Genomic DNA, 24,631 nt, shown 5'->3' with positions numbered 1-24,631 from the left:
TTGTGCCAAGGATTCATTAAACTGCACCGCACAGCCCCTTCATAAATGGGGCTCAATAAAGAACAGTCGATTTAACTGGAAAAGCTGCTGGAGCTGTTAAATTAAAGGAAAATAAAGTGCACTTTAGGCTCAGTCTGCCAGAAGAAATGGTGACCTAAAAGGGAAAATCTTCATTTTTATTGAATTGCAGATTTAAAAAAAAAGTCTAAAATGTCCAGGAAGCTTCCTTGTGACAAGCAGCAGGGCACAGAAGACCCGAATGCAGCTTAAGGTGGTGCTTGCTTTTGTTTACTCCAGAGTGCGGCTTAGGCTGTGAGAGCATCCAGGGGAATGATCTAATTTCAAGACTGCGAAGGAACTCTCCAATGTGCCACCAAGAAAAATTTCACACATATACAAAAATTTTTCGCATATAATATATAAAAATTTACACTTACACATACGTGTGTGTGTGTGTGTGTGTGTGTGTGTGTGTGTGTGTGTGTGTGTGTGTGTAAGCATCCTAGCTAACTGTTCTAGGGGTAAGAAACTTCCCGCACAGGAGCTCCAGCTGTTTCCTCTTGCCCTGAAGCTCTGAGCACACTTGATTTCGGTCTTTTGCTCTGAAATCTGACTCTGGCCTTGCTTTAGGGATTAGAGATTTTCAGAAACAAAGAATGTTCTCTTCAACTTTCAGCTTACTCTAGACGGTATAACTATAGCAAGGAGAGGTAGAATCCCTACCAATAGATGGCAAACGCATGGTTTCGAACAACAATCTTCTGGAAAACACAGAACTCACTGGGCTTTAGCAGATAAAATAGCCCTGGGTTTTCCTTCAGTTTTCTTTTATAAGGTGCCACAAGCTGGGAGTTCTGCTTAGCACATACCTGTGCCCTTTGTGTGTTTTCAGTCTTCAGATAGGTTTTCATCACAGAGAATTTAAAGAGAAATCTGAGGGATGGTATGAAAAATAAAGGAGGGAAGAGTGGGAGGATACAAGGGATGGGATAACTATTGAGATGTAAAATGAATGAATTAATAAAACACACACACAAAACAAAAAACAAAAAAGAAAAAGAAAGGAAGTCCATTTCCGATCTCATTGTTCAAGGTCACTGAAATCCAAACCCAAATTTTCAGCTGCAAATCTGTGCAGAAAAGTCCAAAACTTCCTTTTTACAAAGTTTTAGGCTTTCTTTGGAGAAACAACCCCATTTTATTTTTACTTTCAGCCACTGATTTAATTTTTAACATCCAGGACCAGGTAAATCAAATTAACCACAACAATATTGTGAAGTTGAGCAAAATAAATAGGTGCAAATCCTTTTTTATTTTTAAGAGTAACTACGGCGACACTCTAGCTGGCATTTTCTCCATTCTCTCCCACTAAGGACTTACAGCTGGCCAATATACATCATGAGCGCCCCCCCCCCCCCGCCTCATACCACGAAATCCTACATTCATAGTAAGTTCAACTTCTGGGAGACCTTGTCCAGTGTCAGCCTTGACGGTTCTCAAGATCCTCAACTACATCAGAGCAATCCATAGTGTTGTGCTCAGCTCCTACTGAAAACTGCCAGCCCAGAACAGCTTCTGCACACCTGATTGCAGTGTGCATTTAGCTTTCGGAGCGAATATCATCTAGGAAACACGTACATGACTGAACCAAGCTCTGCAATATTTACAGCCACCTCGTGACTTATCCCTTCATAAGTCATTATTAACCTGTTCAGGAGGCCTTTAGCTTAATACAATACAACATAAATCTCAAGCTCTGTACTCAGTGGACCATACTCCAGCTAAAGACCGATGGAAAGGTGATGATGATTAAAGTTAAGCCGCACAGTGCTAGAGAGATGGCTCAGCAGGTAAGAGCACTGGCTGCTCTTCCAGAGGACCCACGTTCAATTCCCAGTGCCCACATGTCAGCTCACAGCTGTCACTTCAATTCTAGAAGAGCCAACAGCCCCATACAGACATACATGCAGGCAATATAGCAATGTACTAAAAATAAATGATTTTTTAAAAAGTTGAATAAAACAAAAATTTAAACCGCAGGAGGAAGGATGCTGCCACTAAGTGGGTGGGTGCCTTTTTCCTACCAGTTTGAAATTTTATTGAGGGGGGGAAAAGTTGTAACTTAATTTCTGGCAAAGTATGACAGACAGTTAATAGATATTTGAAGTAATCATAATGGGAGCAGAAAGGAAAACAAAGAGGGGAAAGGGAGAATATGGGGCCATGACGTAATAACTTTAACCCAGGAAGATTCAGGAATGGCGTGATGGTTTTCTTGCAGTAATGAAAAGCTTGGGGAAAGATTAGAGAGAGAGAGATGGGCATATTTATTTAGAATCCAATACTTTGACTGGAAGCCATGAATAAAAAAAATGTAGATGTAAGAAGAGATATCTTACATCAACATCATGAAGAAGTCGCTCAGAGCCATCTAAAGAGGAGAGAGGCCACCTCAAAGACAGTGATCTTTTCTCAAATTGAAGGTTATCTGACATTAGTTAGAAGACCACATTCCAGATATCTTTGTGGAGATGTCATAAGCATTAGAGAACTAATGAATGCTATCTTTTTGTTGCCTGACGTGTGAGACATATTTTTTTCAGGTACACAGTGTTCTCTCTACTCGCTCCTTTTCCTTTGGACCTCACAGTGATGCATGCCTTGACATTTACAAGGCTAAAGGAAGAATAGCCAAGAAGACACCTACAGCTTATGCGGAAGTTCTGTGTGAAGTTCTACATCACACAAACAAGCGTGCGGGGGTTTCAGTTGTAGGAGAGATGCAGTAAACAAACTCCTTCCTATTTCTCCTACTGAGTACACTACTACCCCGTGGGGGGGGAGCCATCAAGCTGAGAAAGAGCACACAGCAGCAGGTGGGTTAGCGAAGACCAAGCAGAATTACCACCAGGTCAGCAGTTAACTTTATGTCTTTCACATGCTCCAGTCATTCCTAAGTTCTCGCGGGTTAGGGTTATTGCTTTGCTGTCCCATTTCTTCCCTTTCTCCCTTTATTTTCCTTTCTGCTTACTTTATTTTTTACTTCTAAAGAGGAAGCAAGTAGTGACATTGACAGAGAGAGCACCAGGAAAGGGCTTCATGCTGCTGTTTGAGGACCATCTCATGTAGAGGGTAGGGAAAGGCCCACTTCCTTTCTTTCTCTCTTACTTTTTAACATATATACTATTTTTTTTTAATTTGTTCACTTTACATCCTGATTATAGCCCCCTCTCTTGTCGCCTCCCAATCCCACTCTCCCTCCCTCATACCTCCTCCCTTCCTCCCCAACATCTGACCGCAGCCTCTCAAGTCTCATCTGGACTTTAGCATGTATATTATTATCGAAACAAGAGGTAACAAGTGAGATGTAGGGGGAAATCGCCTAGATATTGTTGGTGGGAAGATAAATTAGTGCAGCCATAATAGAAAATGAGTTTCCTTTAGAAAGCAGAACCCCATATGCCTGCATTTTCACTGATGGATACATAGTTTAAAGACACACACTATCATTTGAGACAATATGAATCTACTTGGAAGACATTTATTCTAAGAGAAGGTACACACACACACACCAAAACTCAACAAATAATCACCTACACAGATTTATATGAAATCTATGTTGAGTTATTAAAAACAGAGAATGGAATAGTGATTACCAAGGTTTGTGAAAGTATGAGGAGAGGAGCAAAGACATTGATCCAAGGGTAGAAATCTTTATTTACACCAGATAAAGGGTTCTCAAGAGCTATCATACACCGTAGTGACTATAGTTATTTTCCCTTTTTATTAAACATAGATTCTTTTCTCATACAATATAATTTATATACAGTTTCCCTTTCTTCTTCTTCTCCTCCCAGTTCTTCCTGACCTCATCTCCCATCCAGATCTACTCCCTTTCTCTCACGAGAAAAGAGCAAACTTCTAGGAGTCAACAACAAAACGTAATAAAATAAAAGATAACATAAAACGAAAACTGTCATATTGAAGTTGGACAAGACAAGCCAACAGAAAAATAAAAGAGCCCCAAGAGAATCAGGGACCCACTTGTTTGCACATTCACAAGACCCATAAAAGTGTTAGACTGAAAGCTATAGTATACATGCAGAGAACCTGGTGCCAATTCATGCAGGTCCTATGCACCCTGCTTCAGTCTCTGAGTTCATATGAACTTTACTCAGTTCTTTTAAAGGGTCTTGTTCTCCTGATGTCTTCTACTCCTCTGCTCCCCTATTCTTTCTGCCTTCCCATCTTCAGGGTTCCCTGAGCTCTGGCTCTGGAGATCTCTCTCTCTCTCTCTCTCTCTCTCTCTCTCTCTCTCTCTCTCTCTCTCTGTGTGTGTGTGTGTGTGTGTGTGTGTGTGTGTATAATGTCTTGATGTGGGTCTCTGTATTTGCTCCCATTTGCTGCATAAGGTGGCCTCTCTGATGCTGGCTAAATAAGACATTGATCTATGAGTATAGCAGAATAATATTAGGACTATCTAGAAAGCGGTGTTAGGTATGGTTTCCACCTTATGAAGTGAGCCTTAAGTCAAATCAGACCTTGATTGGTTACTCCCACAATGTTTATGCCACTATTGCCCTAGTATTTTTGTAGGCAGGACAGATTATAGTACATCATAGGTTTTGTGGTTGGGTTGGTGTTTGCTTTTCTTTATTGGTAGCATGCAGAGTATCTTTCTGTGTCATAGATATTAGAACATGGAGGGGTTGAAGAAGCTTCCATTTAGGCACATGGTGACTATAGTTGATGTGTTATGTACATGAACTTTTCTTATACGGTAGAACCCATTCTCACCACAGAAATAGTGCAAAGGCAATGCAGATGCTAATTAGTTTGACTTAACACGTTCATGATGCATACATACACAAAATATCAAGTTAGAGTGTTAATTACAAATATAGACTTTAGATGATAGGTAATGTATGTCAGTGTAGACCAATCAGTTGTAAGATGGCGCCACTCCATTGGAGGATACTGATATTGAGAAAAATTTGTGTCTAGGCAGAGGGTCTGAGGTCTTAAGGCAGCTTCAGCTCAATTGTGCAGTGAACCAAAAATATTGCTCTAAAAGTTAAAGTAGCATATGACTTTGTGCCTGGCTTGCTTCTCCTAGAATAAACATCTTTTCAGGCAAGCACACATTGTCTCAAAAGTAAAGCTATCATTTTTTAAAATCTGGAAAGTATTTTAAAAGATTTTTAAAAGCATACAAAAAATTCAGAGAACCATATACATAAAAAGAGTTAGTTTTACATTATAATATAAAATAGATTCCATGTATAAGATAAATATACATGTATATATGTATATACACTATGTGTATGTAATACATATGTATGTGTACATATAGTTCCTTAAAGCTGTGGGTTGCTTACATATATACAATTAAAACTCAGTTTTCTCACCTGATTAGCTACTTAGATGACTGCACTAGATGATCAGCAAACAAAAGGACAAGCATGAAGTAACCTCTGATTGGCTATGTGGCTAAACATTCTGCCTGACCAAGGAAGTATTGTAAGACTCATGTCAGGAGAGTCTTTTCCTGGAAGACCCCAATGAGAGACAGAGTCCAGGATCGATGCAAACGCAAGAGGGTTTTATTGATCAGTCACGATGGGGTCTACCTGCCTTTGAGAAGGAGACTCTGAGCAACAAAAGCAGTGTTTTTTTGTTTGGTTGGTTGGTTGGTTTGGTTTTTTGGTTTTTCGAGACAAGGTCTCTCTGTGTAGCCTTGGCTGTCCTGGACTCACTTTGTAGACCAGGCTGGCCTCAAACTTTGAAGGCCTGGAGAAGCAGACTTCAGCAACAGTGATTAGTACAAACTTGATTGGCTAACCTTTAAGCTGAGTGGCTGACGACCAGGGCTAAGTGAGGGGACCAGGGACAGACCGCAGGAGAGAGCTCTGATTGGTTGGCCCCAGTGCAAGCTCCTAGGAACAGATTGCTATCTGTATGTTTGTGGCTCTCAAACTTACAGTTTGTTCCTAAGCTAGCCTGTACAGGAGGTCCAGGGAAAATGGCGTTAGCAAGGCTAATTTCTTCAGGATCCATCCATCTCAATTTCCTCTTTATCAGCCAACTGCTCTGTATGCCTCCTCTGTCTGTCAAGAGCCCAAACATGGCCTTCCTTTCTTAACCAGAGATAAGGTAGCCAAAGAAACCAGACAAGAGTTTCTAGTGGGGTTTAAAGTAGCTTCTCCAAAACTCGGTCTTTATTTATGTATTTTTATTGATGCATATAGTTCTGTCAACACCTTCCCACACATCATCTCAAACCATAGACCAAATACTGATACATTATTCATACAACATAAGAGGTACACCCTCAAGCCCAGTGATTACTAACATCTAGATCCTCATTGTACGGCCTTTACGCCCCAGGTTTCTGCCAGCATTCTAGCTTTTTAAGACACCACCAGGGTTGATCATTAAGTTATGAAATAGCATTCTAAGTTTTTTCAGACTTTTCCAATCTCTCTGCATGAGATAACTCCAAAAACTCTATCCACTATCTAGGTATACTCACAGAAATGAGCCACTTCTTAGTACCAATATTTCTGTTAGCATTCCACATTGTGACAAAAAATACTCTAGATCAGCAATGTATAAGGAGAAAGATGTATTTTATCTCACAATTTCAGTAGTTTTATGGCAGACTACTATGCTCTGTTGGACACAGTATATTGCAGAAGGGTAATATATGAGAGAAAAGGATGCTTACCTCAAGGTGACCAGAAAGAAAAGAGACAAAAAAGAACCCAGGGCCTCAGCATCCCTTCAAGGTGATGCCCTCGGGAGATTGATTTCCGTCCATCATTTCCTGAAGGCAGCACAGAGCACTGAGCCTTTAAGAAAGGCTCATCTGTATGTTCAAAGTCCCAAACCATGACAAAAGGTTGTAAGAAGCTACCAAGAAAGGCTATGTGAGACAAGAACAGAATTCATGAATCATCCCTGGGTGTAGCTGCTGAATTTGAAGTGTGGGATGGGAAAGAATAATTGGGAGGAGGAGGGGTGTAAAGAGCTAAATGTGTGAGAAATGGTGAGCCTGGACATGTCTAAGAAACCCATAGGTCCTAAATCTTGGAAGAGAAGGAGCAAGGAGCCCGTTCTTCTCCTTGCATCAGGACCAGGTAGAATGTGCCTCCCCTGCCTGGGAGTGATATTTGTGTTCATTTCTGTCATTCCCTTGTCTCCCATTGCTCATCACAACCACTTCTACTGTGTCTGTAGCATACAGCCCTGAGGTCCCCCTGTCTAAATCACCAAAGAAGCAGTGAAGCTCTCCAGCTTCCCAAGGCAGACCCTGTTTGGACCATCTCTGTCTCCAGATACCTTCAATGGTAACCGCCTAGAATCATTATTTCGCTTCTTAATTCTTTCATCTTTGGCTCTATAACATATAACAGGCGTAAAAGGGTAAAACTCTAGACATAAAGATTACAAAGGCACAGGGTACATTATTTGAGAGCCTGGAGAAAGTATATAACTTAACATCTTTGGTTGCTAATTTCCGAAAACACTGTTTTAGGCAATTTTACTTGGGTCTGTTAGCCCAGGAGTATAGGTATGTAGGGGATGTTATGTACACACACATGAGCACAGGAGTACATGTCATGAAGGTTGGAGACTCCCTCATGTGATGATAACAAAACAACATTTAAACTCTCAAGAAAGTATACAATAAGAATGGCAAAAGTAGATTGTGTGCCCCATTTTTACATCTCTTACCAATGAAAGTGTCCCTAATACTATTCCATCACCATTTCCGTTGTACCACCTTGGCATTTCCTCAGAAGACTTGTCTGTTTCTCCAGTTGTCAACCATCTGAGATCCTGTGTGAACCCTTTCTCCTGACAATAAATACAGTGTTTAACCTGAAGAAACTGTCACGTGTTCCCCAAATCCTTCTACACTTTTCAAGTGGTCCCAGCTCCCTATTCCTAATAAGAACTTAGCTACCGAAGTGATATGCCAAAAGCAAGAATTAGATACAGCTCATCCTTTCTCCCTCCCTCCCTCCCTCCCTCCCTCCCTCCCTCCCTCGCTCTCTTTATCCTTCCCTCCCTTTGTCCCTCCCTCTCACTCCACTCCTTTATTTTCACAGCCCTGGGATTGACGCTTCAAGTCTTTTTCCTAAAAGACCCTGTTTGTTACTGGTGCTGTTTGTTCCTAGTTCAGGCCAACCCCTACCCCATTTCAGATATGGCTAACCTTTTTTGTTCTATATGTATGTTCAAGTAAGAGAATACAGATCCATCATTTATTCATTTTTCAGACATTGTCCCATCAACTTTGGAAGGATGGAATAACTAGCCTTTTATCTTCACACACACACTCAGTCCTTCTTGACTTTGCGTCTCTTCTCTTAGTCTCTTTTCAGGAGTGTTTCAAATCATAGGTCCATATGAACCTGTGATGGCTTTGCTAGGTGACAAAACAGATGCACTCTGCTTCCTCTGCCCGGTCATAGTGCTAACAGCACGTGGAGAAGCTGGCCCTTCCACTGTTCTCCTATGTGGTACACCTGTAAAAGCATGGGGGTGGGCAACTTGAAGAAGTCCTACAAGAATATTCAGGGAGAGTAAAGCTTGTAAAAGATGTTGCCTAAAAAGCTATTGTAGTTCTCAAAGCGCTCAATGCCCAGCTACCCTCTGATAATGGCCTGTATCGCTTTGGATTCCAACATGGCTCCTACAGTAATGATACACTGTCTGAGCTGGAAGAGACAAGTAAGGACCCAGCCTTCTGCCTGATGTAGACTGTTAGGTTAGTTACTTTTCTTCTGCTGAGATAAAACACCATGACAAAAGAAACGTATTTAACTGGGTTTTAGTACATTTTGAAAAGCAATGAAGATTTAGGGGAAGACTAAAGATGAGAAAGTAAGGAGACTGGCTGCCAATGTGCAGTGTTATAGTAGGAGGGAAAAGTAAGAGAACAGTTGTTAACTGATAGCTGAAAACAGGCATTTATATATTCAAATTTTATCCTTTTATTGATAAATCTAAAAAATTTTAATACAGAGGGTTTTGGGTAGTGGTAGCTGAGGCTGGCCTCGAACTCAGTATGATGTTAAGGGTGAAATTAAACCTATGATCCCCCTACCTCTACCTCTTGGGTACTAGGACTATAGGCCTGTCCTCTGGTTTGGGGGGGAGGGCGGTGATGAGGATGAAAGCTCACAGAGACACACCTGCCTCTGACTCCTGAGTGCTTAGAATAAAGGTGTGCATACTACACCTAGCTATATTTTTTGGATTTAAATATATGAACTCATAATCAAGAGGGAAGAAGAGAGAGAAAATTTACAGAGAGCCAAAACTCCTTGCATATTAATCCTCAACTGATATTTTAGACACAGTAAGCATTTGTTCCTCTTGTTTTTCTATCAGTTGACACATGAGGTTGGCTTTCTATGGGGTGAGGCTTTTTATCATTACTCATTCATGAAGCACCTTATCTTCAGTCCCATATTTACCCTTTCACTGTCTGTAACAGTCAGGCCTTCAAAACAGAAATGGCATCTCAAAGCCCCTGCCAAGTATGCCAGTTATGTTCTGAATGGAGAATGCTGTGTGATAGCTATGCCTTTGGTTTTGAATGAGTGTGTTTCTATTAAGCAAATAGCATGTAAAAGGCAGAAGGGCAATTAGCAGATGGTAGGCACACAGAAGCAGCAGACAGTAGAGCATCATCAAATCGGTCACTTAAAACAACCAGCAGCAGTGACTGTGGGTGTCCTCCTGTACCTGTCTTGCTAGGGTTCCTGATAGATGCCTGGGCAGACCCTCTCTGTGACTGAACTGCCACCTTCCATTCCCACTGAAGGTATTTTGCTATTGTGGGATAAACAAAGGTCACCTCTGTTGAAGATGGTTTGTTTTCTAGCTGTTCTGGAGGATAGGATGCAGCGTTTTCACCCTTGGGATGTTTTTCTGTTCTCCTTTCTCCCTGACAAAGAATATGAAACCATCTTGTCCCAGTAGGAACAATTTTGGAGGGTACATGAAATAAATATGCTGGTGTCTGGGACAAGAGAGCCCTCTTCACTCCCAGAGTCCACATTCAAACAATTTAAACATCCCAACGCAATTTTCCTATGTAATGTGTGTTGCAGCCACATAGTTGGAATCATACGTAATGTATAAGTTTTCATCAAGGTCTTCATTCAGCAGACCACATTCAGTAGCCTCCATGTCTGTGCATGATTCATTTCTTTTATTAATAGATAACATTCCATTTTATGGATGTACCTCAGTGTGTTTATCCATTCACCTGCTGAGGGAAGACTTTGTGCCTTTCAGTTGTTTATAATTATGAATAAAGCAGCTGTAAAATTTATGGACAAGATTTGAAGAAAGAAATTGTCATTGAGTCAATATCTAGGCACATAGTTGCTGAACAATTTGGTAAGTCTGTGTTTAGCTTTCTAAAAAAAAAAATAGAATCCCTGGCAGACTTGCTAAATGGCAAATGAGAGTTGTTTCCTGTATTTGGTATTGTCTGTGTTTCAGATTTTAATTATTCTCATGATTGCTTTGGTTGGAAATTGCTTAATATGTTAAGCTGAGCATTTTTCTTTTTAAAAATTCATTTGTTATTTGTATGTGTGCTTGAGCTATGTGAGGAGGGAGGTGCACACTAGCCATGGCATGCCTGTGGAGTCTAGAGAACAACTTTGTGGAGTTGATCTGCTCTTTCTGCCTTTACATGGGATCTAGGATTTTAACTCAGGTCACCAGGCCCACGACGCAGATGATTCTACCCACTAAGCTGCTTCCAGCCTCCAGATGCTGAAGTTTCTATAAAATTACTTGCACTTTGTATATTTTTAGTGATTCTTTTGTTCATCTTCTGACTGGGTTGTTTGTTTTCTTATTGTTGAGAATTAAGAGGTTTTGCTACATATTTTAGATATAACTTCTTTATCAGATATGTGTTTTTCAGATGTTTTCTCAGTATGTGACTTGCCTGTTAATTATTTTCTTCTGGTGTATGGATGTATTTGCAAGTGTATATGTGTGTGAGAGTGTGTACATGTGTACACGTGTGCATGAGGAGACCAGAGGTCAACCTCAATTGTCATTCTTAGGAGCCATCCTCTTTGTTCTTTGAGATGGTTTCTCTTGGCGTATAACTTAATAATTTTTTCCATTTAGTTAAATTTATTTATTCATTCATTTTTCCATCTGGACCGCCTCCCCCTCCTTCTTCTCCTCCCAGTCTCACCCTCTCACCCTCTTCTCTTTTCCCCCTCCCTTCTCCTCAGCAAGACATTACAAACCCCATACAAACCCACCCTGGCACATCAAGTCCCATCAGAACTAAATGCAGCCTTTTCCACTGAAACGGATGCTGAGACCCATAACTTAATAATTAGGCTAGACCAGCTGGCAAGCACACCCCAAGGATGCACCTGTGTGTGCCACATCGGCAGTAGGATTGTACAGCCCACCACTACCCAGAATTTTTACACAAGTCTGTCATAAAATTCAGATCCTCATGTTCACATAACAAGTACTTTGTGAACTGAGATACTTTCCCAGTTCTATTCACAGTGTCTTGTGAAGAACAGAACTTGTTGATTATTTTAAATATTTATTTTACTTTATTGGCTTTTCAAGACAGAGTTTTGTTCTGTAGCCCTGGCTGTCCTGGAACTAACTCTGTAAATTAGGCTGGCCTCGAACTCACAGAGATCTTCCTGCCTCTGCCTCCCGAGGGCTTGGATTAAAGTCATGTGCCTCCACACCCAGCCTTTCCCAAACCTTTTTATGCTCATACTTGTGCAAACCCACACATTCAGAACCTGTAACATGAGTGGCCAGTTGTATATGTTTGTTAATGTCAGAATAAATTTCACTACAGAACACAGTTAAAGGTCTTTTATGTCATGAGATTTTTTTGAAAGGGCAGTTTGAAAAGCAGATGGCTTAGGTGAACATTCAGGACCCTAAGCTCCTTAATGACGGCTCCCTCCCAAGTTGAATTGGGACATTCTGTGGATGGCACGCCAAGTCATAATGGAGGAAGGACTTCAACCTTTTTAACGGGAAAGGAGTATTGTCCACTTTGATTTTCATGCAAACTGTTCTATCAGAATAGAAAGAGGGAGCAGTGAAAATGATGGCCCTGATCTAATGATCTGCAGGCCAATGTCACCAAGACCCTGTATGAAGCCTATAGAATAGCCTGACAGAGATTCTGACACAGTCAGGAAACAACCGCGACCTTAGCAACAAGACAAACCCCTGCTCCGTCCCTGCATAAGTAGCTGCTTTAAAAGCATCCCTTGTAATTTTCTATCAGACTCCACCATCTCCTCTAAAGAACATCTTAGCTCAGTTTTAGTCGAGGACCCACCGCCCTACAAGCTGTAGCTTGAACCCTTGTGTCCCAGCTGATCGATCGTTCATGGACACAGCTCAAGCCCTGGTTGTGTGGTAGACAGAGTGCAAGAACAAGACACCAGTAGTCCTAACCTCAGCATCTGATGCAACACTTTACAAACTCTCCTGAAAATCCTCATGACCACTGAGGCAAATGTAAAGCAAGTAATACCCATACACCAGTCGGCACCAATTGAAACATTAAAGTATAAGCAGCTCTTTAATGATATGGAAAATGAAATGTTAGAGAGATGAAGCAACTGTAGTTTAGAAGAGGAGAAAGGGGGATTAAGATTCCTTAGATTCCAAGTCTAAGATTCTTCAGGCTGTACCGCCCTCAGCTATGACAACCTATCACCGAAAGGAAGCCAGGCGTATGGTGGCACACCTGTAATTCCAGTGCTCTAGAGGTGGACACAGGAGCTGAGCCATTTCAGCTACATAAGTGGGTTCAAGCCCAACCTAGGTAACATGAAATCCTGGCTCAAAAAACAAAAGTGTATCAACAAATTGATGAAATTAGAGGTATTTCTAAATGCAACATTCAGGGGTTCAGAGGGAGTGGGAGATAGGAGAGTGTAATGGGGGTGAATGTGATCAAAATACTTTATGAAATAATGTTATACAAAATTGTAAATGAATTCCAATCTCCTGGTAAGTGAAGACTTTCAGGGGACATCTCTGTTGGGCTAGTGTCCAATTATAAGTGAGTATATACCATGTGACTCTTTCTGAGTCTGGGTTAACTCACTCAATATGCTCATTTCTCATTCCATCCATTTGTCCACAAATTTCAGGATTTTCTTATTTTTAGTAGCTGAGTAGTATTCCATAGTGTAAATGTACCACAGTTTCTTTACCCCTTCAAATTCATCTGCATTACACTTGGTGAAGCCCCACTTCTTTGAGATGTGGATCTTCTGGTGGCCAGGGAACTTGATCTTGGCTCTACGCAGAGCTTCAATCACATGCTCTTTATTCTGCAGCTTAGTGCAGATAGGCATGATGACCTGGCCAATGTGAACTCTGGCCACTGTGTCCTGGGGCTTCCCAAAGGCACCACTAATACCCCTCTGGAGCCTGTCAGCCCCAGCACAGGACAACACCTTGTTGATTCAGATGACATGGAAAGGGTGGAGTCTCACTCGAATATGAAAGCCAGCTTCGGCATAACTCTTCACAGTGTATTTGTTAGCACAAATATGGGCTGCTTCTAGTGCTTTAGAAGAGAGTCGTTCATAGTCATCTGATACCATGGGGCCACAAATTGGGAATTCATCAACTTCTGCCTTCTTCCATCCCAAGTGAAAGATGCAGATTTTAGCATCAGGGACATACCAGCAGAAGCAAGACTTTGGATATGGCTTGTTTTTACTATACTGGTAACACCGGACAAGGTGGCGACCCATGACAATAGGATCATCGGTGGCACACCAGAGGAAAAGACATATATATTTTTGAGGGTTTTGTTTGTTTGGGGTTTTGCTGCTGTTTTGTTTTGTTTGTGTTTCTTTTTTCAAGACAGGGTTTCTCTATGTAACAGCTCTGGCTGTCCTGGAGTTTTAGTTTTGTTTTTTTTAACGCAGGTTCTTGTGTAGCAAGGCTAGCCCCAAACTTGCCAAGAATAACCGACAACTTCTACCCTCACTGCCTTCACTACCCAAGTGCTGGAATTATCGGTGTGCAGGCAGCAGCACGCCTAGATTATGAAGTGCTGGGGATTGTGTCTGAGCTTTGTGCACACTAGGCAAGCACTCTACCAACTGAGCTACATCTCCAGCCCAATTAGGTGATCATTCCAAGACATTGGCTATACCTGAAGTAAATAAACCAAATTACACAAACATATGTTACACACATGATGCCAAGGTCTAGATGTACACAACAGTCAATACAATAGGATCTCTGTCGTTATTAAACTTGCTGCCTACTAGCCACTCCTCTTCTTATGGATTTTGATATGCAACATATTAAGAAAAGTGTGTGGTTTTGTTAAAAATAGATATCCTGATGCCAACATGGGCTGCAGGAACAGCACAGACCATGGAGGTCTTCTGAATAGGCCCAATCTAGACAATGAACTGTTCTCCATCTTGGCATCCTGTTGTTGCCCAGAGCCAGAGTGACTGTGCAGCTGCACAGCCAGCATGCTCGGGGCAGATCATGCTCCTGTGGCACCACAGATTGGACACGGCCCTGAGAAGGCTGGGAAATGGGTGTGATTCGGGCGCATTATGTGAATATTCCAAATAAATCAATACAAACATGGTATTGAAAATACAAATAAAATATGAGAGAGAGAGAGAGAGAGAGAGAGAGAGAGAGAGAGAGAGAGGAGCACCCTACCTCATGTGGTGCTCGTTTTGAGGGAGAAGCTGAGAATAAAAATTTAAAAAAAAAGAAAAGTGTGCAGAAAGTTTTAATAAGTTGATAAATTCTTGGAAAAGATGTGGACAGGAGTGGGGAGGCTCAACTAGTTAAAAGAACACAGAATCATAACTATAGCTAACTGGTGAAATGACAAACCTTCCCCCAGAGACAATTTTTTAAAGGCATATGTCCTAAATAAATCCCAGAGAAATCATCCCTGGCTCCACATGAAAATGAGGGTGTCTCCAGGGATTTGCTGTTGATAAAGGGGTACACAACTTACCAGGTGTCAAGCACCTGTACAAACAGGAAGTTCCAGGATGCTTCATCTCTCTCCTGGCATCAGAGTCAGGGCAAAGTCAGACAACAAGCACCAACGTCACTTACACAATGAGACTAGGAACCATGAATCAACTGGCCTCTTGTAGCTGGGAGTGTGAACATCTGACAGCGTGTTTTCCAGCTCTCCCTCGGAGACAGTGGTGTTCAGCAGGTGACGTCACAGAGCAGGTGGAAGCAGAGCTTCCTCTTGACAGTAGGTAAAGGGATGGGATGGCGGCGGCAGGTGGGTAGGCATGGAGACAGAAGAGAAAGGAAGAGGAGGCTGTGGTTCATGAACGGAAGGTGCAACTCAAAGGAGCTGCCATTTTGATATTCTTTCAGGATTTTATATGAGAAAACAATGGTGTGAAAGAATGGACAGGGATGAATAATGACTGTCTGCCAAGATCCTTGCTAACCATGGTGATTATCTCCCAGACAGATTCAGCAGGCAGCAGACTGATAAGACACATCAGTACTCTTTACAATTCACTCGTAGCTCCCCCTCCCCCCCCCCCCGACCTCATTTATATAGAATCCAATTCATTCAAGGCTTCAAGCTAAGAAGTGGGCACTGCCTCTTCTCCCTCCTCAAAACCAGAGAGAAAACGGTGCCAAACCAGATGGTAAGAAAGCTCTGAGCTCATGTGGAATGTCTCTTCAATAACCATGGAAGCAGGGGTCTGCTAGTGCGTTGGCCTGTACCAAAACATGCTCTGGAAGTCCCCTCTCCCGTCACGTCCCAGCCCTGGGCAGCTGGTTCCCAGATGCACTGGTTGCCAACCTTCTGACTGGAAGCAAGGAAATGAAACCACTGCCATTTATCACCTGTCAAAAATCCAGACTCTGCTTGTCCTGAACAACACAGCCAGACACACAAAGACAACCACCGACCTGAAGATAAGTGAGATGCGAAACAAAACTGAGAGACCTGTACCCCAGTTGCATGGGAGAAGGCAGGAATGTGAAATGTGTGGATATCCTTCTATTTTTACCTAAATAGGAAGCCAGAATCTATGGGCATAGCTCTCTACAGAAAATAAAAAGGGTTGGCTGAGGGTTTCTACGCCACACTGATCTGTGCTTTCTGAAAACCTAGCAGACCGTCTCTAGTGAGTAGAGACAGGATAAAAGGAATCTTTCAGGGTTCCTGGGAAGATGAACTGAGAAATGTGGCAAGCTTCCCAAACGTAACATCATGGATACCTGAGTCCAGTCCTGGGTGTCTTGTCGACTTCTGTGTCCATTCCACTCTTTGTAGCTGTGTTTGCCCAATGTAACTGAAAATCAGAAATGACCGTGCTATCTGAGACAGCAGCCTGGCCATCACAGAAGAGGAATGAGCAAGGGGAAAGGATGGGCCTCAAAACAAATAGCTGGAGTTTGAATACTGCCTGTAGACAGCTAAACAACCTGGCAGATATTTTATGACTGTACCTGTGCATCCTTATCTACATGTGGGGTCATAAATAGCATACATCTTCTAACTTCTGGATAGTAACACGTAACATACCTAGAGTTCACTGTTCCTAGGTACAAAGAAACATCAACTTGCTTTTATAGACACTAAGAAATAACTTCTATTAACTTGTACTGCTGTGTTTGGAGGATACAGACTTAATAAATCAACATTCCATATTGTATCTAATTGTTCCAGTCCTCCTCAAAAGTTGAGCATGAGAACTTTTTCAAATACTAACATCTCTATTTTGAATTAAGATAAGGGTTCAGACTTTTGGCTTTTTAAAAAAAAATCCATCCAAGAAAGGCATTTGAGTTGGTAAGGCAAACAACCTTGTGGTTGTTTATTAGTCTGGTTTACTTAGGGCTCTAAGATGGGAGGGGCACACTTTCCCTTATCCGTCAACAAGCAAAAAAAAAAACAAACAAAAAACAACAACAACAACAAAAAAAACGGTGGCAAACCAGATGGTAAGAAAGCTCTAGGTTCATGGAAGCTCTTTGTTCAAAGACTGTGGGTGTTGGAACTATTCAACGAATGATGAACAGATAGTAGTGGTAGTAGTAGAAGAAGAAGAAGAAGAAGAAGAAGAAGAAGAAGAAGAAGGAGGAGGAGGAGGAGGAGGAGGAGGAGGAGGAGGAGGAGGAGAAGAAGAAGGAGGAGGAGGAGAGGAATGAAATGCCATCATTTTCCAAAACATGAATGTAACTGGGGATCATAATGTTAGATAACATTGTTACAGAAAGACAACTATTTCATAATCCCACTCATACATAGATTTTAAAAAAGAAGCTTAGGTGTTATTGAGGCCAGAGAGAATGAGAGAAAAGAAGAATGCTCAAGGCAACAAGATGAATAATGTATTAAAATTTATCTGAGCTGGGGAGATGGCTCAGCAGCTAAGAGCCCTGGCTGCTTTTCCAGAAGACCGATGTCTACATCCATTCCAGATTCGATTTCTAGGTCCCACATCACTTGTAACTCCAGTTATGGAGAATCTGAAGCCCTCTTTGGGCCTCTGAGGGCACTGCACATATGTGATGCACAGACATACACACAGACAAAACACTCATGCACATAAAACAAAATAAGGAAAAAACTTTATCTAGATAGTCCAAAGGCAGGGCTCCTCAGCATTCCCTGTAGAGGAACATACATGCCGTTAGCATGCTTACTGCAAACAGCACATGACTTAATGAGCTGTTACAACCTGGCATTTGCCAGTTAGAAAGATGGCCTGGCTCTTTTCTTTTCCTACCAACACTGCATCACCTTACCTGGGGGCAAAAGTTCCAACAAGTTTCCTCAAAATGGACTATGGAAGGGAAGCTACGATGTTTGCATTTTGCTAGTCTATCTGATAAAGCTTACTTAATAGAGAGTGAGAGAGATGAAGGGGAAGCACCTCCCCTGACGCAGAACACATAGCAGGTGTCAGCTTTGTTGAAGTATTGTTAAAAATCACTGCTAATACTAATAGTAGGTTACTTAACTTGCATCTCCTGTTCATAAGAAGGCATTAAGTGATAGGTAATTTGACTAACTAATTGGCGACCACTAGATTTTTCCTTGTTGTCCTGAATAAAGCCTGTCAAACAGCCAGCAAAGACTCACCTCAGGACAGTGCCAGCTATTCTGGACACTCAATGGATGGCTTGAGAAAACTACAAAATTATCACAGCTCATTGTCTCAGCTCTTGAAGGTACAGCCTCAACTAGGGCTGTTATGGATAGTTTGCCCCAGACAATGTTGCTATCACAAGCAGCCTCAGAGGACTTTAGATGACTCTGAAATCATTTCCTTCTAGGCCAAAGTGGGAGAGCTTTCTCTGTTGGTCTAGCACAAAGATTTCTGTAGCTGATGCTAATGGAACAATTATGTGGTGGTTCAAAATTAAACCTTCATTTACATGCACAGTATGCTGTAATTAGGGCAAACACCACTTCCTTGGCCATGTAAGCAGACTTTTATCTCCCTCTCTCATTCTAAGGAGAAATATAATTTTGTACTACCTCACCCAGTGTTGCAACATTAGGCCCAATAAAACATTTTTGTTGATGATATTTTCTTGCTCACATTAGCAATGCAACCTAAGCTGGTGGCACAAAGAAAGAAGAAATGGAGCCTACAGTGTGGCACCAACGTCAAAAGCAACATTTGAGCAGTTGCCAGTCCAAGCAATGAAAATGGCAAGTCACTGGGCCGAGCTGCAAAATCAGGAAGGTGGCCAGCTGCATGACAGCTGAAGAGGCAGCTGAACAATTTGAGAAAACGGGCCAGGACAGGGGTGACTGGGACAATGGAAGCGACAGAGAGCTAAGGCTGAAGAAGGACAGAAAGTTGAAGATCCTATTTGCTTTGGTATCAAGACTTGCAGACACCCTAGTCTGGGAACTGAAGCAGGCACCGCAGCTTGAAGAATCTAATACCTACATGTGCCCGGGATGTACCATGCTAGCTGCTTCCATAGGCTAAGGAATCTCAAGGTCCCAGGCCTTGACTAAAAGAACAACACTGGTAGAGCTAAGATTCCCGCTCCTCAAGGTCTGCATGAGAGCTGTAACCTGAGGGCCCTGTGGCTCTGCCTACTGCTGCTCCCTCCTACCTGCTACCATCACTTGCTGCAGTTGTATGCTGAGGGCCACAATAACTGCCAAAGAGGAGCTCAAAGAGCTTCTTCTTATCTACCCCGAATTCCTATCTTGGTAAAGCAACAGCATCCCAGCCACCAAGTGACAGCAGAGGGCCTTAAAACACTCCCTAGCATGAGTCATGTTGACGTATCACTTAACAAATTCAAAAGACCCTCTGGCTGAGGACTAAGTCCGGGACCAGTGCCAATATAGGGTGGGCTTTAGGACTCCTTCCCTCTGACTCTGGGCTTTACCACTCATGTGGTGACATCTTGGTAGCATACTTGAAATAAAAGTGGGCAGAACCAAGCGATTACTCCCATCTGAACATGAATTCTCCTAAGAGTTACTAGGGCTTCCCTTTGTGAAGATTTATAAGGAGGTAAGGACTCTTTAAAAGTACAGAAAAAAAAAGACAGCTCTTGTTGACAAGCAGAGAAAAAAAGTAAATTACATGCCCAATAAACTTTTGGTTTACATATTGTTGTATCTCCTCGCCCTGAATTAGTAGTCCTTTCTTCTTCCAAAAAAAGGGAAAAGATTTCCTAACTGATTTATCTCCTGTGGTCTATTTGTAAACCAATAATTATCTTCAGCTAAATTGAGTTATTTGATAATAGTGATAGGACACTTGCCGAGACTCTGATTTTTAAAGAAACTATAGCAAGTCTGGATTGCCGAGTGTCAATTCAAATGAGTTTTTAAAACATGACAGCAGCCCATTTTGACCAGAAAAAAGAAATCACAGTAGGCTAGAGAATGCCACTGTGTACCCTGTTCTGTATGAGAGATGATTTCCTCTGAGTCTGGTCAATTCCTGAAAAGCCACCTCGCTACCTGCTAAACTCTGCCTACGGCTTCCTCTTGTTTTCTGCGTACTGCAAATTGCTGTTTCATGTCATTGTGAAGCACCGAGTTAGTGGAAGAACAGTCCCCTTTGCCGTGTTTCACTGGTCCTGGTCCTTTGTGCACACCCAAAGCTTCCAGAGTTCACTGATCTTAATAAGCCGTTGCCTATCCTACCCCTCTTCAACCTCCCAGTCTCCACAGCCTCACACCGCTCTGTGCCTTGAGGCCAGCAGGGCCATTATCACATTATCACACAGCATTCCTCCTGAGGTCAGACACAAAAAGGTGTCTGAGGCATCCTCAGCCTCTGAGGCCTTGTCCCTATTATCTTGACATCTACTTTCTGATTCCTCCTATCTCAATGGATATCTGAAAAAAAAAATGTCCCGTAGCATCCCCACTTGTGGATATTAGAACCAGTCTTCAGCAAAGCCAGCACACACCCAGGCTTGTAGTTCCCCTGGGCCTCTGGGTTCTAAGAGGCATCTCACTCTCCCAGGAAGATGCCACACTCTGCTGCAGCGCTCTCAAATGACTGCTGGTCTATCTGTAAAACTGCTTATACCATCCAGGCCAGATGAAGAGCAAAGGCTCTTCCTGACTATTTGGGGGCTTCCCTACTGTTTTCAGCCTTCCTCGCTAAAACTCTCAGACTGGAATCATGTCTGACCTGATGCTGTCATCTCCTCTGCGGACCTCTCCCAGACTCCTTCATTTCTCTTCATAGTGTACTTTACTTTTCTTTCGCTCGGTTATAATAACCTTATTGAGCTAATTGAGTGATTGGTAGATGCCTTGCAGTCTATATTCCTTAACCTCCCCTCCTCCAATAATAGCTTCCCACACACGAGCCCACTGGTCATACTGTAACGTCCTTGGGCCAATAATTTAAATTTTTGCCTAACCTCCATTTCAAGCATTCCTCTTTGGGACACCATCACCTCTTGTCTTTCTAGATCTATTACCCACATTCCAGTTTGACCCTACAGAGATCCCCACTTCTTTTCACCACCCCAACACTGCTTGGATAACTAAGAACTTGCCTTAGTTTTTCCTATAGTGGTGTTGGTATCTGTAAAGTAATGACTTATGTTTTCCTGCTGGTTAAAGAATTTGAACATCTTAAATGCTTACTGACTATTTTTATGTCTTTTATTATAGACATATATATCCAAATCACTCCCCTAATTTTTTTTTTTAGTTTTTATAGCTTCAAAAGGTTTAGATAGATAATAGATAGATGGATGGATAGGTAGATAGATAGATAGATAGATAGATAGATAGATAGATAGATAGAAGATACCCACACCTTAGCAACCCAATAACATAGTAAATTATGTGTTTGTTTTCATTTTAATTACGTATTTTCCTTTAATCCTAGTTTTAAAGCTATACTAAACTTAAAAATAACATGATTCCTGCTTTTTCAGCTGTACTGCAAAATGTGCACCACTTTCATTGCTATTCAGTTTCAACTCAATAACTTTCCTAGTACAGAATTTTGATAATACAGATGTGACTCCAGGTATATTTTTTGCAGGAATGAATAAGAAAACAAGGGAACTAAAAGCAATACATCTCAGACTGATTTCCTCCCTGACCAGCCTTCTGTACTTCATTGAGTGAGGGCAAAGCGCTGGCTCCTTTCATCAAGATGGGACTGGCAGAGAGGACCAGCTTGCCTATTTCCTGGGCTCAATTGGCTGGACTCCTAGCTTCATGGCTGCTCCTAGGCCGAGAAAGAGAAGGGCAGCTATAGATCACTGCTTGTGTGAAGGAAGTAACACTTTCTTCTGCAAAGAAATGTCTTCTTTATTCATCTTCACCTCAAACAAGATCTCCAGACCAGTTGGCTTTATGCCCAGACCCTTTCTCCTGGATCTCAGGAGCAGGACTGACTCTCTCTCTCTCTCTCTCTCTCTCTCTCTCTCTCTCTCTCTCTCTCTCTCTCTCTCTCTCTCCCTCTCCCTCTCCCTCTCCCTCTCCCTCTCCCTCTCTCTCTCTCTCCCCCTCTCTCTCTCTCCCTCTCTCTCTCTCTCTCCCTCTCTCTCTCCCTCTCTCTCTCTCTCTCTCCCTCTCTCTCTCTCCCTCTCTCTCTCTCTCCCTCCCTCCTTTCCTCCCTCCTTCCCCCTCTCTCTCCTTCCTTCTCTCTCCCTCTCTCTCTCTCTTTCTCCCTCCTTTCCTCCCTCCTTCCCTCTCTCCTTCCCTCTCTCTCTGTCTCTCTCTCTCTCTGTCTCTCTGTCTCTCTCTCTCTCTCTCTCTCTCTCTCTCTCTCTCTCTCTCTCTCTCCCCCTCTCTCATTCCCCCTCTCTCTCTCCTGGTGTGTGGTCTCTGTCTCAGTTCTGTCTGGCAGACAGTATGGAAGACCCAGGTCAGTGGGGTCATCAGAATGCTAAGGGGAAATCTGATCGATGAGCAAGCGTCAGGAGGAATGAATGGGAGTCTTGATTAATGACTTCTGCCCTCTTTCAAAGAAAGGTTCTCTTACACCCAGCTCTCTTTTCTTTGGGGCAAAAAGGGAGAAAAAGAAAAATTGGGGTGGGGTGTGGAACTGAGGGGAGAAATCAGGAAAAAACATTTCTATAATCCAAATTTTTCTACATGACACAAAGGAGACTTCAAAGACAGACATTCTGGTTGTTTTTCTTTTTCTTTTTCTTTTCTTTTCTTTTTCTTTCTTTCTTTCTTTCTTTCTTTTTTCTTTTTTCTTTTCTTTTCTTTTTTTAATGTGTGAGACTGTTCAGTGACTCTCTCTCCTCTTTGTTTCCATGGACAGCTAGGCTCCATTCCAAAGCTAAAAAATAAAAGGCTACATTGTTCTGAGACAGCTAGCTTTTACAAGAAGTTTCCTCCTCAGGCCTGGGGCATATTAACTGTCGAGGCCCTGGGTTTTCTGGGGGGCATTTCTTCCAGAGCTAGCTGCATAGCCCTGGCAGCTGAGCCCATCCCTCCCCACACACTCCTCCTGAAGAGCATGCATAAGAATCCAGAGTCTACTGCACAGACGCAAACAGACTGGCCTGAGCAAATCAATGTGATCCAGGTGCATAATACAGTGGAGGCCATGCTGGGCGGCATGGGTGGTGTCTGACACAGAGGTTCGCACTAAGCATTTTAAAATGTTAGCTCATCATTGAACATCTGCTGTCTGACGGGCACTAGAACTGGGTGATCCAAGAGAATATAAAGAGAAAAGATCCAAATTGCCGTTCAACAAGCCATTGAGAATCTGCTCTTTTGTGCTTTTTTTTTTTAAGGTAGGTGTGTGTGTGTGTGTGTGTGTGTGTGTGTGTGTGTGTGTGTGTGTGTGTAAAGAGGAAACTAGACCCCTGGAACTGGATTACTTGTGGTTATGAGCTACCTGGCTTGGATTGGGGGCTAGGAACCAAACACAGGTCCTCTGGAAGAGGAGCAAGTGCCCTTAACTGCTGAGCCATCTCTCCAGCCCTCTGCCTCTGCTAATTGACTCCTCACTGGAGGCCATAATACTGCTTGTAGGCCTTGCTAAGGAGTTGGTGAATTAACGTGGACAACACTCTTCTGCAGTATCTAGCATGTAAAAGGGAATCAGCAAATAACAGACTAGAAAGGGAGTAATGGCAGAGGTGGCAGATTGCTGTGAGTTCGAAGCCAGCCTGGTCTACAAAGTGAGTCCAGGACAGGCAAGGCTACACAGAGAGACTCTGTCCCAAAAAAAAACAAAAAAAGAAAAAAAAGAAAGGGATTTATAGATTAGTACTTGCCCTAGAGGCCCTCCATGCATAGTAAGGAAAATACATATAAAAACATAATTTCGTTGTAAAGTCGCAAAGGCAATAAGAAGTCTGAGCAGAGAACAGGGAACAAAATATATTTTAGAAGACTAGTATACAAAGCACAACACAGATTGAGCATCACCAATCGATGCTCAAATCCAAATGTGATCATAATGCGCCAAGTGAAAATTTCCTCGCTGTAACTCACTGTTTCATGCCTAAATATACATATATATGTTTCATGTTTATAATTGGAATCATCTTCAAGATAATTCATTACATATATAGAAATTTCTCCAAATCTCAAAGTTATGAGATCCTAAATGCTTCTGGTTCCAAATGCTTTGGATAAGGAATAATCAACCTGTAATCCTCAAGGGAAAGCTTCAGTGCAGGAATGACAGAGAAGGAACTGTAGTCAGAATGTTGAAAGTTAATCAAATAAGTCCAGCAGGACAGGAAGACAGTCTGAGAGAGGGACCAGGAAGGTACATCAAGTGGCCACTGTGTAAGCTCAGGATCAATAGAAATTCAGTGACAACTGAAAGGCATTAGGATGACCAAGGTGAATGAACTTGGCAATGGATTGAACTAAAGAGAGAAACAGAAGGAGGAGGAAGGAGAGGAGGAGGAGGAGGAGAAGCAGAGGAGGAGGGGAGGGGGAGGAGAAGGAAGAGACAGGGTGAAATTGGTGGTAGGAAACTGGCAATATTCCAAGTTAATCTCACAGAAAATAAAAGAGTTCTCCGCTCAGGACAAAAGTAAAACATCAGGTGGACTAGATGCAGAAATAAACATCCACTAGTTAATTCAGAAGCCCGTAGTCGAGTGAAACCTGGAG

The 24,631-nt window shown here is 42.3% G+C and overlaps 1 protein-coding gene and 1 pseudogene across 2 annotated transcripts in view; both read right to left on the bottom strand.

Annotated features, from left to right (window-relative positions):
- The window catches only part of LOC311589550 (lysosomal Pro-X carboxypeptidase-like), a 113,475-nt gene that overhangs the window by 2,036 nt on the left and 86,808 nt on the right, over positions 1-24,631 (bottom strand). The gene's annotated exons all lie outside the window — the stretch shown is intronic.
- On the bottom strand, positions 7,264-13,808 carry LOC311591872 (large ribosomal subunit protein uL16-like; annotated as a pseudogene). Its single transcript has 3 exons — positions 13,260-13,808; positions 8,488-8,570; positions 7,264-7,399 (listed from the first exon to the last, which is right to left on the bottom strand). The product of its transcript is annotated as a large ribosomal subunit protein uL16-like (transcript).

Source organism: Acomys minous (genome assembly GCF_964271855.1).
Source record: "Acomys minous genome assembly, chromosome: 2".
NCBI lineage: Eukaryota > Metazoa > Chordata > Mammalia > Rodentia > Muridae > Acomys > Acomys minous.
The sequence above is the reverse complement of the archived record's forward strand: the minus strand, read 5'-3'. Positions and strand labels throughout refer to the sequence as shown.